Raw genomic sequence first — 13,352 nt, forward strand, 5'->3', positions numbered from 1 at the left:
ACAACTCAGGCAAGAGCCTTGAGCATGTGTAGGAGGTTTATCTTTGACGAAATGGGAGGAATGGCTATTCCAATGCCCACAATTTTTACGATATTCAGTAGCTTCTCGATGGCCTCTATTGCATTGTCGGGAATGATTGAAATATCACAATGAGAAAAAAGGGGAATGGAGAACTACTTATGAATGAGATTCCTGCACTAAAAATAGAAGAGTCCGGATCACCGAGCACAAAGACGCTTCCTGACCACATATATCAGTGGGGCCCACGGTGAAAAACACTTTTTAGAGATATATGTGTGTGTGGTTAGATCCGGATTCAAAATAAAAGGCACTGGATTGTAAGCCCCGTTCAGTTAATCCAAGGGATCGAGTGAATAACTGTATAACAATCGGCCAACTACTTCGCGGTGTGGTTCAGGCTCAACTACTAGCCAACCGTCGAAGTTCCTTGTTTCCAAGGCCACATCTCTGTGCTGATGGCCCGGGGACTTTCCTGGGCCGTGGTTCAATGAACCGAAGCCCACTCACTCCAATCAAGTGTTAATTTTATTGTTGTATTGGTAGAATATTAATAAAGTTTAAAAAAGTCTTCTGGCTTACCGATGTGGGATTAAGAGCTGGAAGCTCCTTTCCTATAAAATATCGTTGAAAGCTTTGGGCATCGAAGTCCCTTGCAACATCTCACCTGAGTGGCTGACTCGATGAGTGGGTTATTAAAAGCCAAAACCTGAGACTTATCTCTTCGCTAAAAATCTGATCAAGCTAAAATAAAGACTAGAAGATAAAATCGTAAGGATTTGTGGATTTTTATCTTCTCATGTTTTGATTGCGTGTTCTAAGTTCTAACACGCCAATGCAGGGTTAGTCGATTGGTAAGACCACTTCTTCTTAGTAAAGAGGTTATGAGTTCGAACATTGCAGAATGCATATTACTAACTCTCTTCTAGTTTGTTTGCTCAAACGGTGACTACAAATCTTTTCGTTATTGGGTTGAAAATAAATGTTGGAGCTCGATAAAAATCCTTCTTTGACTATCATTGCCATTTTAGCTAGCCGTGTCTAATAATCTTGTGGGAGAACATGGTTCGGCTGGAACAAGATAAATAAAAACACTACATAAACATCGTTTCTTTGAAATCAACTACAACAAGGTGGCTAGACACGAAAGCAACCGTGAATGTGATTTTCTCTTTTAGGTTTTCTGAAATTTCATCAATTAAAAAGAGGGAGAAACACATACTCAATAAAATAGTTGTATATCAGCTTATCAAAAAATATGCCAAACAAAAACGTGGTGGAACTTGTCAGTATTTTATCTTTCTTCCTGAATTATCTCATGTTCATTGCAATTATTAGAATAGATTGCAAATATGTTATACATTTTATACTTGTGACACTGGTTGCATGGAAGGAAATATCGTCGAAATTCGGTGATATCGCCCCCGGCGAACCGAAACCAAGGGCCGAAACGATATTTACGAGATATCGACCGTCCATTTCGGTTTTTAACCACTTGAACAAGGATTTTTGGGTATAAAATGTTGGGAACTGACAAGATAAGAATAAATACATATGGTTGGAAAATTTCTCACCATGTTAGTAGTGAATTCATTTTCTATCTCTTTGATTTATCTTTTTGTATTTATAAAAATCTTATCATGTTACAAATTTTATTAGACACCTTTACAAGCCATAGGATTATGTGGGTAACTGTTTCTTTTTAAGAATAAGTAATTTTTTTTATATATTGTGGATGATAGTATTATATAATATACCACCAGCTAGAATTGAATTCACGATCTTTTCACTAAGACGTGTTAGTGTTACCAACTGAGCAACCCTGCAATGGTGTACCAGACTAATATTTCTTTTTTCTTCATAATAATTGAACTTTCCTCCACCAAAGGATAATGATGCTTGGGTTAAAATCATGTGGATGGTGGGTGATTTTTTGTGTATGAATGAGTTATGCATTTATATAACTAATTAATATCCAAGCAAACCTATGTGATTTATGAGGATAACGATCAAAATAAAATTCAATACTCAATTCGTTATATATGAGATTTGTTGGACTTAGGTCTACGAATTAGCTTGGGATTTTGTTAGATTATTTGAGAATCATTTTGGCAGAAAATTGTGTGATAATTGATTGAACAAATTTAAGAGATTGGGGGAAACCAATAAAAATCTAAATAAGAATTATTGCCTTGGTCGGTATGTGCAATTTATGTTATGGTTTTTGGAGCCATGAAGCATAGATATTCCTGAAAGTACCAATTGTAATTCATCTAATCACTTTAGTATTTCTAAACTTTTGTAATTCACCACAATGAGATTTTTTTGTTAGCAATGTCTTTAATTTAGAAAAATGTCCTTTAATTTCGACAGCTCTCCTAAATGACATTAGAGGAGATGTTTAAACAGGGCTGAAACTTTCCATGGTCCTTGATTTTTTTAAAAATTTCTTAAGGGCTTTCATTTGTTCTCATTATTTTAAGCGTTAGACTTTGAAGAAATTAGATTTAAATTTGAAAATTCACGGTTTCCGCTTCAAATGCACTATAATAAGCAATCTCATGGAACACATAAATTTTTAAAATTTTTTTTTTTTTTAAATTTATACCTCAAGTATTACTTAAGCGTTTCTTAACCATTGTCATACTCCAATTAACTTTGGTTTTCCCTTTTGAAGACAATGAACCTAAGTCATCAACATCGGAGAAATGATGAGTTGGGAGACGGCATAATCGTTGAGCCGCCACAGTTGCAACTACGCTCTATAACAAAAAAACCAAAGTCTGAAACTATCAACCTCATCTTAAAACAAATTAATCGTCACACTTGGAAGACTTTGAATTAGGTGCTAGTCGTGCTTATGTTAAATTTTCATCGTCACAAGGTTAATTTACTGATTATATATTGCACTTTCATTACCATGCTCACCCAACAATAATTTGCTTTGAAGTGGGGTGCTAGATTTGTATCATCTTAGATAATCATCTTCAAAAGAGTTTTGTTGTCAAACTTCCAAATGAATTTGGTTGTCAATATAACAACTTCATTGTGAAACAAGCGAAAAATAAAAGTCTCAATCAACACTTGGTGGGTTGATCATCAAAGGAAAAGATCAGTCCCTCATACGAAATAGGTAAACAAGTTATATCTCAACTAATGAGGGCAATGATAATATTATCTTTTTGTATTCCAGAAATCCAGGTAATCACAATAAAAAGAATGAAACTAATGTTATTATTCATTTGGGATTCAGACCTGGCTTTGCATAGCCTTATTTATATAAATAGCAAAGGTAGATTATCAAAAAACGAGATCAGAGGTTCAAAGTTGCATTCATCTAATTTTAATTAGTGAGGCTCAATAACTCAAAATTTGCTCAATTGGTAATGAGTCTTAATGATCAAAGACCTCACTGTGACTCTCCGGTTGTATATGTAATAATTCCCCCTAATATAAACTACCCTTTTTTCTTCTGTAAATGACTGGAGTAAAATAGGGATTCAAATCCTCACCACTCAGGCAGGTTGTCTGACTTTTCTCCCATGCCCCCACCCTCCTAATGGGCTTGATACAAGCCAACTTGTTTTTTTAACACACAACCTTGTGGGGCCCACATTTATGTGTGTGTTTGTGTGTGTGTTTTTTTTTTTTTTTTTTTTTTTTTAAATTCTTCTTGTGAGTTTAGAAGTAAGATAGGAAAAACCCCTATTACAACCTAAGCCTGACATATCAAAGAGTAAAAACAAATAAAAGCTAGTAAATAAGGGGGGGGGGTGTTGATAGTTAAGAATGTTTATTGTGTGAGAACACTTTCTTTAGCTAAGGAATTCGCCACCATGTTAGCTTCACGTAGGACGTGTTTGAATGAGATAGTCTCGAAAGACTCCTTGAGGTGAAAGATGTTTGCGATAATTGGATAAACCTTCCAAGGTGCATCAGAGAGGTGATTTTCTAAGATACAAATGATAGGTTGATTATCTGACTCTACCTCAATCTTGGTCAATTTGAAGCCAATAGCCCATATTAATACTTGTCGAATGGGGTTCGACTATGCGACCGAAACAGAAGAGCATATGACCTCGGTGATCTCGTGCCATACCCCCATATCCTACAGCTCTTCGATCTTGGAAAAGAGACCCGTCCACATTTTAGTATTAATTACAAAAAAAATGCTTAAATATAGTTGAACGATGGTGAAATAAATTTGACCATTGAAGTTATTTAATTAAATCTGAACTGTTTATAATGGGTGATCCAGAGTTAATCCTACCAAGTTTAATAGTGGGATTTCTACGAGTGTGCAACCAAGCAATTTACATAGTCGTTCAATTTACTGACGACGATTGTCTCCTAAGCGATTCTCCTTCCAGTCTCACCGTCGAACAGAAAACCCGGATTGAGTTTAACAAATCCCTAGCAAGATGGAAACGAAACCTCAGAATCTGCAAGTCCAAACTCAAAGGTCTGTCTTTCTAATTTTAGGGTTTACCTCCCTCACTACTGTACTTTTTTTTTTTTCTTTTTTCCTTGGGTTTGTGACTATTAGTGGTCATCTGTAGGAATATAATGTAAAAGTTGATGTAATGAAATTCTCTTTCTTTGGATATCTTAATGCTTTTGCATTCATCTGAAAACTTCCTAACCATGAAATTAAAGGTAAAATGCCAGGTGTCAAAGGTAAAATTCACTAGCCTTTCTGATGCTTATAAGGTTTCTTTGTTGTATAAAAAATCATAGAGTTATGCACTTCTCTATTGCTTGTAGCTGATATAAATTCTAATAGTGTGGAATCAGTTAGCGTAGATTTAAAAAAATAGTTAGTTCAAGCGCCTGGTTCAAGAACAAAATAACTATATAATCATTAGATGTTCTATATAAGTCATTAAATCATAAATTCATAAAACAAGTAGAGAATGATTGATCTTTCTTGTTGTAGATGTGCTAAGAATAGTTGCAAGTGAAAATTCAGCCAAAATCTACAAAAATAAAGTAAAAATTGAGAGTTCCAGCGAGATCCAGGATAACATATGGTGAGATTTCGAGAAAAAATTATTTACATCTATACCCCCTCTCTTTGATTTAACGCCATTGGATAGTTTCTTGTACATGTAGAAGCAATTTCCACTGTTGACTGCTGGCAGCAATTGCTATGCAAATAAAATCCTTTCCTTAATTGATATGATAGAATTTTAGTGCTGTGCAATTAATGCGTAGAACTGAGCTGGGTACGGTGAGGATAGAATGAGTAGTCGAAATCGTGACCATTTATTTATTTATTTTTATAAATTTAAACCATACTTATCGGTAAAAAAAAAAAGAAATACAAAATGAACCCTAGTTGATGACTTGATGATGGTGTGGCCAACGAATCTGGATCCTCACCCCGTCGGGGTAGCACAGAGTGCTCCCCGACGGGTTCCTGACCACACAAAACGTGGGGCCCACGGGTAAAATTTAAATTTTTTTTTTTTTGTGTTTTTCCAAAAAGTGTTTTCACCGTGGGCCCCACTGCTTTGTGTGGTCAGAAACCGTCGGGGGAGCTGATCCGGACTCGTGGCCAACTGGGTTCTGGGTATAGCAGAATCCCATAGTCAAATGTTTGGTGAAATTTTTAATTCAAATTCAACAAGGGCTGGTTTGTCTTTTTCAGTTTCATTCTTTATTCAGTAGTAATTCTTGAAAAGCGCTGGTTTGGCTTTTTCACTTTCTGTTTTCGTTTTCTTGAAAAAACCGGAAACCCCTATAACGAGGGCTTGGGAGTGAAAGCCGGAGTTGCAGAAGGAATCACCGGAAACCACCAGCTACTACTGAAGAGACAAGTACATGGTACAACATTTTGCCAAAATTCTGATATTGCTGACGAAACCGATATGATCCAAAAATCGCGATATATAATCAACCGATATATCACGATATACTGTTAAAATCTCGATATATTAGAGATTTTTTGCGATTTCTCTCACGATTGTATAGCAGAATCTTCAAGTTCAAGGACAATTTTACCAATTCTGTTCAAGCCTCAAAAGGCAATGTGCCAAATGTGGTTAAGGAAGAGAATCTATATAGAATAATTCCTTAAAATAATTCAAATTAGGAAGATATTTTGTAGCAAAATTTTCAAGATCAATGAGCAATCTTATCAATTATATCCTTGGTGATTTAGAGCCTCAAAAGGCAACGTGCCAAATGTAAGGGTGTCAATTGGTATGGTTTCGGGGGTGTACCAACTTTGAATACTGAAAACTAGAATCGTATACAAGCCTACTTGTTTTTTAAGGCACAACCTTGTGGGGCCCACATCTATATGTGTGTGTGTGTGTGTGAATTTTTTTTATTTTTTTTAATTTGTATTATTCTTTTGAGGTTAGAAGTTAGATAGGAAAAACCTCTATGACAACTTAAGCCTGACATATCAAAAAGTAAAAGAAGTAAAAGTCAGTAAATAAGGGGGTGTTGATAGTTAAGAATGTTTATTGTGTGAGAACACTCTCTTTAGCTAAGGAATTCGCCACCATGTTAGCTTCACGTAGGGCGTGTTTGAATGAGATAGTCTCGAAAGACTCCTTGAGGTGAAAGATGTTTGCGATAATTGGATAAACCTTCCAAGGTGCATCAGAGAGGTGATTTTCTAGGATATAAATGATAGGTTGATTATCTGACTCTACCTCAATCTTGGTCAATTTGAAGCCGATAGCCCATATTAATACTTGTCGAATGGCTACGGCTTCAACCTTCAGAATTTCTTGGGGTTCGACTATGCGACCGAAACAGAAGAGCATATGATTTCGGTGATCTCGTGCCATACTCCCATATCCTACAGCTCTTCGATCTTGGAAAAGAGACCCATCCACATCTAAGTATTAATTACAAAAAAAAAATGCTTAAATATGGTTGAAAGGTGGTGAATTAAATCTAACCATTGAATTTATTTAATTAAATCTGAACTTTATAATGGGTGATCCAGAGTTAATCCTACCAATTTTAATTAATAAGGTTCAATGACTAAAAGGTTGTTGCTCAATTGGTAATGAGTCTAATGATCAAAGACTTCATTGCGACTCTTTGGTTGTATTTATAATAATTCCCTCTAAGGTAAAGTTACCATTGTTTTTATTCCGCAAATGACTTTAGTAAATTAGGGATTCAGATCCTCTCCACCCAGGCAGATTGTCTCATATGGAGCTCATGCCGGTTTGAGATCTTTTTTAGATCTTTTTTAGAATTTTTTACATTGCATATTTGATTGAAATGGGAAAGTTCTTTAATATACTTGGCGGGAGAATAGTTTGGCTGGAACATTGATAAATAAAAACACTAGATAGAGATCGATTCTTTGAGATCAACTACAACAAGGTAAGGTGGCTAGACAAGAAACCAACCAACCGTGAATGTGATTTTCTCTTTTAGGTTTTCTGAAATTTCATCAATTTAAAACAGCTAGAAACACATACTCAATAAGATGGTTGTTTATTAGCTTTTCAAAAAAAAAAATAATAATTTCGCACCATGTATCTGTTTATATTCCCAAATAAATATGCCAAACAAAAACGTGGTTGAACTAGTCAGTATATTATCTTTCTTCTTGAATTATCTCATGTTCATTGCAATTATTAGAATAGATTGCAAATATGTTCTACATTTTATACCTGTGACACTGGTTGCATCATTCCACTTAAGGAAATATTGCCGAAATTCGGTGATATCGCCTCCGGCGAACCGAAACCAAGGGGCGAAACGATATATATTTTATTTTGATTTTTATGCTATTCTTGCAATTTTTAAGCGATTCTACAACAAAATCTTTAGAATCAATGGACAATCTTAGGGCCTGTTTGGTTACATGAATTCAGGGATTTCAAATCTCTGGATTCATGAATCTGAGAATTATACCCGTTTGGTTGTAAAAATCTCTAGATTCATGAAATCTAGAGATTCACATTTTTACACTAAAAATGTGAATCTGTAGATTTATGGGTAAGGGGTGAAATCTAGAGATTTCAAAAAAGCTATACATTTGCACATTCACAAAAATCACGTCGATCAAATAGTTTTTTAGGATGAATCCACTGATTTCATTCCACAACCAAACACCTAATTTTACAAATTATAACTCCATAGATTTGAAATCTATAGATTTGAAATTTCTAAATATTTGAAATCTTTAAACTCATGTTACCAAACAGGCCCTTATCAATTCTATCCCATCGATTCAAGACTCAAAAAGTAATGTGCAAAATGTAATTAGGAGGAGAATCTACATAGAATAATTTATGAAAATAATTTAAATTAGGAAGACATCTTATATAAAATCTTCAAGATTAATGAGCAATTTTACAAATTATATTCAATTGATTTAGTCTTCAAAAGTCAACAATCCAAATGTGGTTAGGGAAGATTGTATACATGAAATTATTTATGGAAACAATTTAAATTATGAATGAAATTTGTAATAGAATATTCAGAGTGAATGGATAATCATTCCAATTATGTTCGAATGATGTAGGCCTCAGAAGGTAACATGTTAAATGTGACTAGGTAGGAGAATTTAAATGGAAGAATTTTTAGGAAATAATTCAAATGTACCACATATTTGCATCAAATTAGAATAGGCATCAAATTTACCAAAATTATTGACAAAAATACCCAAAAGTGAGGGCGAAATATCGCCGAAATCTTGATGATATTTCGCCCTTTCGCCAATTTAGCCAGGTAGCAAACCAGGTGAAATTTCATTCCATGACTGGTTGAGGCTAAGGAGATTCAAGAACCTTATTAACAGAATTGTCACACAATTTCATTTGGGATTTTCTTTTCTAGCTTAGTCTGGTCTTTGCATAAGCCTTCCTTGATGCATACCTTATTGTCTTGTCAAACATTTTTCTTCTTTTCATCAGCTCTCTGTATCCAAGAATGCTAGCTTCTCTGTTCAATGGAGTGATTTGAGGTGGCATTCAATGAGCTAGAGAAGAGATTAATTGTTCCTTTGTGAGGTCTAGAGTTTGAATTTGAGATATCTCTCAGTTGATTAGAACTATTAGCTTCTGGTCCTATCTTTGTCTGTTTTATTTAGGTGATATATGTAGAATTTGATTTGTTTCTACTTGGGAACTCTAACCAGTAGATTTTTCTGTCTTGTACATAATGCTTGATGTGTTTCAATACAAGTAGGAGAATCTGGGTATCAGCAGCAATTTTACTTGTTATAGCAGTCCCCTAGGAGCTTCAACAAGCTGCTGTACCCCATCTCAAGGTTCAAGTGGTCAAATCAGATTTTGAGGATTGGGATATCTTGGCATCTATATTTTTTGTTCGACTTCACTTAATACGCAACATTGTGCTTCCTATGATTGAAATAGAAATCTCGACCGTCCATTTCGGTTTACTTCACCTGCGAAATGGACGGTCAAGATCGAAATCTTAGTCGAGTTTTGACGTCGGCCATTGCAGCAAGTGCTACACATTTAATGCGTAACACTGAAGTTCAATTCATATATCTCTGCTCAATATTATGTTATGTATCGGGTTTTTTTTAAAAAGGATGGCAAGGATGTATTGTTATGTAGCCACCCCTTAATATGTTATTTTAAGTTTTGAAGGTTGGAGCATCCACTCCTAAATATGTCTCAAGGATTTTTGGGTATAAAATGTTGGGAACTGACCGGATAAGAATAAGTACACATGGTTGAAAATTTTCTCACCATTAGTAGTGAATTCATTTTCTATCTCTTTTATTTATCTTTTTGTATTTATAAAAATCTTATTATGTTACAAATTTTATTAGACACCTTTACAAACCATAGGATTATGTGGGTAACTGTTTCTTTTTAAGAATAAGCAATTTTATATATATATTGGGAATGATGGTATTATATAATATACCACTAGCCATAATTGAATTCACGATCTTTTCACTACGACGTGTTAGTGTTACCAATTGAGCAACCCTGCAATGGTATACCAAACTAATATTTCTTTTTTCTTCATAATAATTGAACTTTCCTCCACCAAAGGATAATGATGCTTGGGTTAAAATCATGTGGATGGTGGGTGGTTTTCAATGTGGTTGGAGGGGAATTGTTCCAACATTGTGTATGAATGAGTTATGCATTTTTATAACTAATCAATATTACACAAACCTATGTGATTCTAAGGATAACGAACAAAAAAAAATTTATGAGATTTGTTGGACTTAAGTCTAGGAATTAACTTGAGATTTGGTAAAATTATTTGAGAACCTTTTTGGTAGAAGTTGTGTGAGAATTGATTGAACAATTTTAAAAGATTGGGGGAAACCAATAAACTTCTAGACAAGCATTATTGCCTTGGCAATTTTGTGCAATGTATGTTTTGATTTTTGGAGATATGAAACATCAAAATTCTTAGAAATTTAGCTTAATGAAACAGAATGGGTACCCATGCCCGTTCTGTAAAAGAAATTTTGAAAGCAAGAGCGTCTTTATAGAGCATACAAAAGCTAAACACAAGTCCGGTTTCGAGGATATTCGCCACATGTACGAAGAATAGGTGGTGGAGAAATTTATGGAGATTTTTTGTGATTTTTTAGCTGTCATTATTCTTATAATTCACAGCAAGATATGGAGGATGAGGTAGATTCAGGCTATTAAATTTAAAAAACACAGAGAACTTTGAAAATGATAGAGTAGTAGAAACATTGCAAAAAGAAAGGGCCACAAAAAGCAATTTGCAAGAATTCTCTAAATTTTGAGGGGACTCACGTGGAGGGTGGGTTAGTCATTGATAAAATGTCTCATGCTTTAAGGGTCGATTCAACGGTTTGGTCAGATGTTGCAGTGAGGCCAAAAAACAACGCGAGTTGGATGATGAGTCTAGAAGAAGAAAGGGAAACCTCAAATAGTAGACCTGTGCGAGTTGGTGTGGTTCTAGAAGAAGAAAGGGAGACCTCAAATAGTAGGCGAAGGGAAGGGTGATTGTTTTTGAAAGAATTGCAAAAATTGATCGACTTTTGGTGGAAAAAAAAATTACCAGAATCTTAAGTGTTTGGTTAAGCATTTCTTGTTCATTTCAACAAGTCTAAATTAGTGCACAAAACAAATATTTTAAAACACTTCGTGACACTCTTGCAAATTCTTCCCCTTTAATAAAATATCTTTATATCAATTAGTTCACAATAAGTTTTTTTTTTAGATAAAATTAATTATGTTTTCCAGTGTTCTCATTTTTTTCTTAAAATATCTCATTGGAAATGAAAAGATGTGTATAAGTTATACATTTTAGTATTTACCACCACTTCATGGAAACTTGTTAGGTATGAATAATGTAACTCAATTAGTGAAATAATATTTCTCTTCAAAAAAACATGTTTTTTCTTTTCTTTTAGCTAATGCACACAAATTATTCTGTCGCAATGAACAAGATATTGAAACCCCGAGTGGTGGCTCAGTTGGCAAAGCCCAACGCTTCCACATAGGAGGTCAGAGTTCAAATCCCCTCAAGGCCAGGGTCGAAACCCTGCCTACATTAATTATTTTAAAAAGCGCCTTGACGATGTAATCGTTGAGGACTTTTGTAAGGTTCGGTTTTTAATTAGGAGAAATGGTGGATAATTAAATGCCATATTTCACAAATCTAGATCTTAATTACAAAAAATTGCAGGGAGGTGAATATAGAGGATGTCCATCTCCATAGTTTCATTCATTTGAGATTGCTAATATTTTCTTTTTTTAGAATATTAGAAACTATGAAAACAAGGATTTTCTTTAATCTGGTTGGTGTTGAAATAGTCTAACAAATAGGGATTAAGCACAAGGAACCAATACAGTAAATGAAACAAAGAATTAAGCACATCACTTGGAAAAGCATTAAGGGCCCTAATTTTCTTTGGTTCACATTAATCCATCAACAAATGAAATGACGAGATTCTTCGATTCACACTGATCTCATCAAATTGTGTTATTGCAAATTGGTTTTTAGATCTCTGTAATTGATGCTTTGCATGGGTCACGTTAATATAGAGACTCTCTTCTACCCAAAAAAGAAGTAAGAAGAAGAAGAAGAGATTTCGATCTCAATCAGTTGGATCGAGATCTTGGTCGAGATTTTGATTTTGACCATTGAGATTCAACGGTCTCGACCTAAATCTTGAATCTGACGGTTTGAAATTTCGTTTGACTGTAAATGCAGATGACTGAAGCAATTTTGCTTTTCGTAAAGTAGCAACTTTTCATGAGCCATTCTCACGTCAAATCCTACACTATGTGTAATCATGGTGGGGCGACACGACACCCCCCTTCGACATGAGGTTGACAAAAAGTTGAAGATATATCGCTGATATGCCGCCAATGTTGATTATATATCATTAATGTCGTCGAAATGTTAGCAATGTCACCGATTTGTCCCCAATGTCACTTCTCTCTCCTATTTCTTGCATTTTAACTCTATTATACTATGATATTCGATGTTTACGAATACATTTTGCTTTGTTATCGCCGACTATTATATTGTTTGTATTGATCAATCGGGATTTCATATGAATTTGTGAATTTTTCAGACTTTCAATTTTGCCCGCATATAACCGGCATGTGTCGATGAGGAACATTAGTTTAGGTGATGTCCTAGGTCAAAATAACGCACTCAATGTGTTTATTGGCTTCAAATTAAGCTACACAACTAAATTTAGACTAAAATGATCCAAATATCCCTTGAAATTAGGGGTTGATTTTTTATCGACACTCCACCAAATGTTGCCTAACATATAGTGATCGATTCAACAGCTAACCCCCGTTTGGAGACTCCGGTGTGTATCAAAATCAGATGAGAATCCAATGACTAACACTCAGAAACCGGTTTAATGTTCAAGATATCCCTCAATTAGTAACCGAAGGTCAAATGCATTAGTTTTTCAAACCAAGGAGCTCCGGCACAATCGGCCTAAGAAGAAAAGGAAATTGCCCAGAGTCAGAAAACCCAACTCTCCTCTGCAAACAGTTGATGCAGATGAAGGTCCAATTTATTTTCTCATGTAAACTTACTTGTATGCAATTCATATTCTTTCACGCGCCTTCTTTTTCAGTTCTTCAAAAACACAATACTTTCAGAGCTTCAAAACCAACTCTTAAGCAACAGTATACAACAGAAAACTTACGAAGAAAATTAATAAACCCTTTTTCTTTCACATTGAATTTCAAAACCTGAGACTTATCTCTTCGCTGAAAATTTGATCAAGCTAGAATAAAGACTGGAAGATAAAACCATAGAGATTTGTGGATTTTTATAAAGGTCCTTTCCCCCCTGTTTTTCCTGAATTATGAAGTGTCGTTTATAGAGAGGAAATCAAGAGTATTTATAGAATATTT

General features: G+C 34.7%; 1 non-coding gene across 1 annotated transcript; it reads right to left on the minus strand.

The window, feature by feature from the left end:
- Positions 1–329: 329 nt before the first annotated feature.
- LOC149000987 (RNase MRP) lies at positions 330–541 on the minus strand. Its single transcript, XR_016170912.1, has one exon.
- Between the last annotated feature and the right edge of the window lie 12,811 nt (positions 542–13,352).

The sequence above is a fragment of the Hakea prostrata genome, chromosome 11 (genome assembly GCF_041222555.1).
Source record: "Hakea prostrata isolate BN-2017 chromosome 11, UWA_Hpros_2, whole genome shotgun sequence".
Lineage (NCBI taxonomy): Eukaryota > Viridiplantae > Streptophyta > Magnoliopsida > Proteales > Proteaceae > Hakea > Hakea prostrata.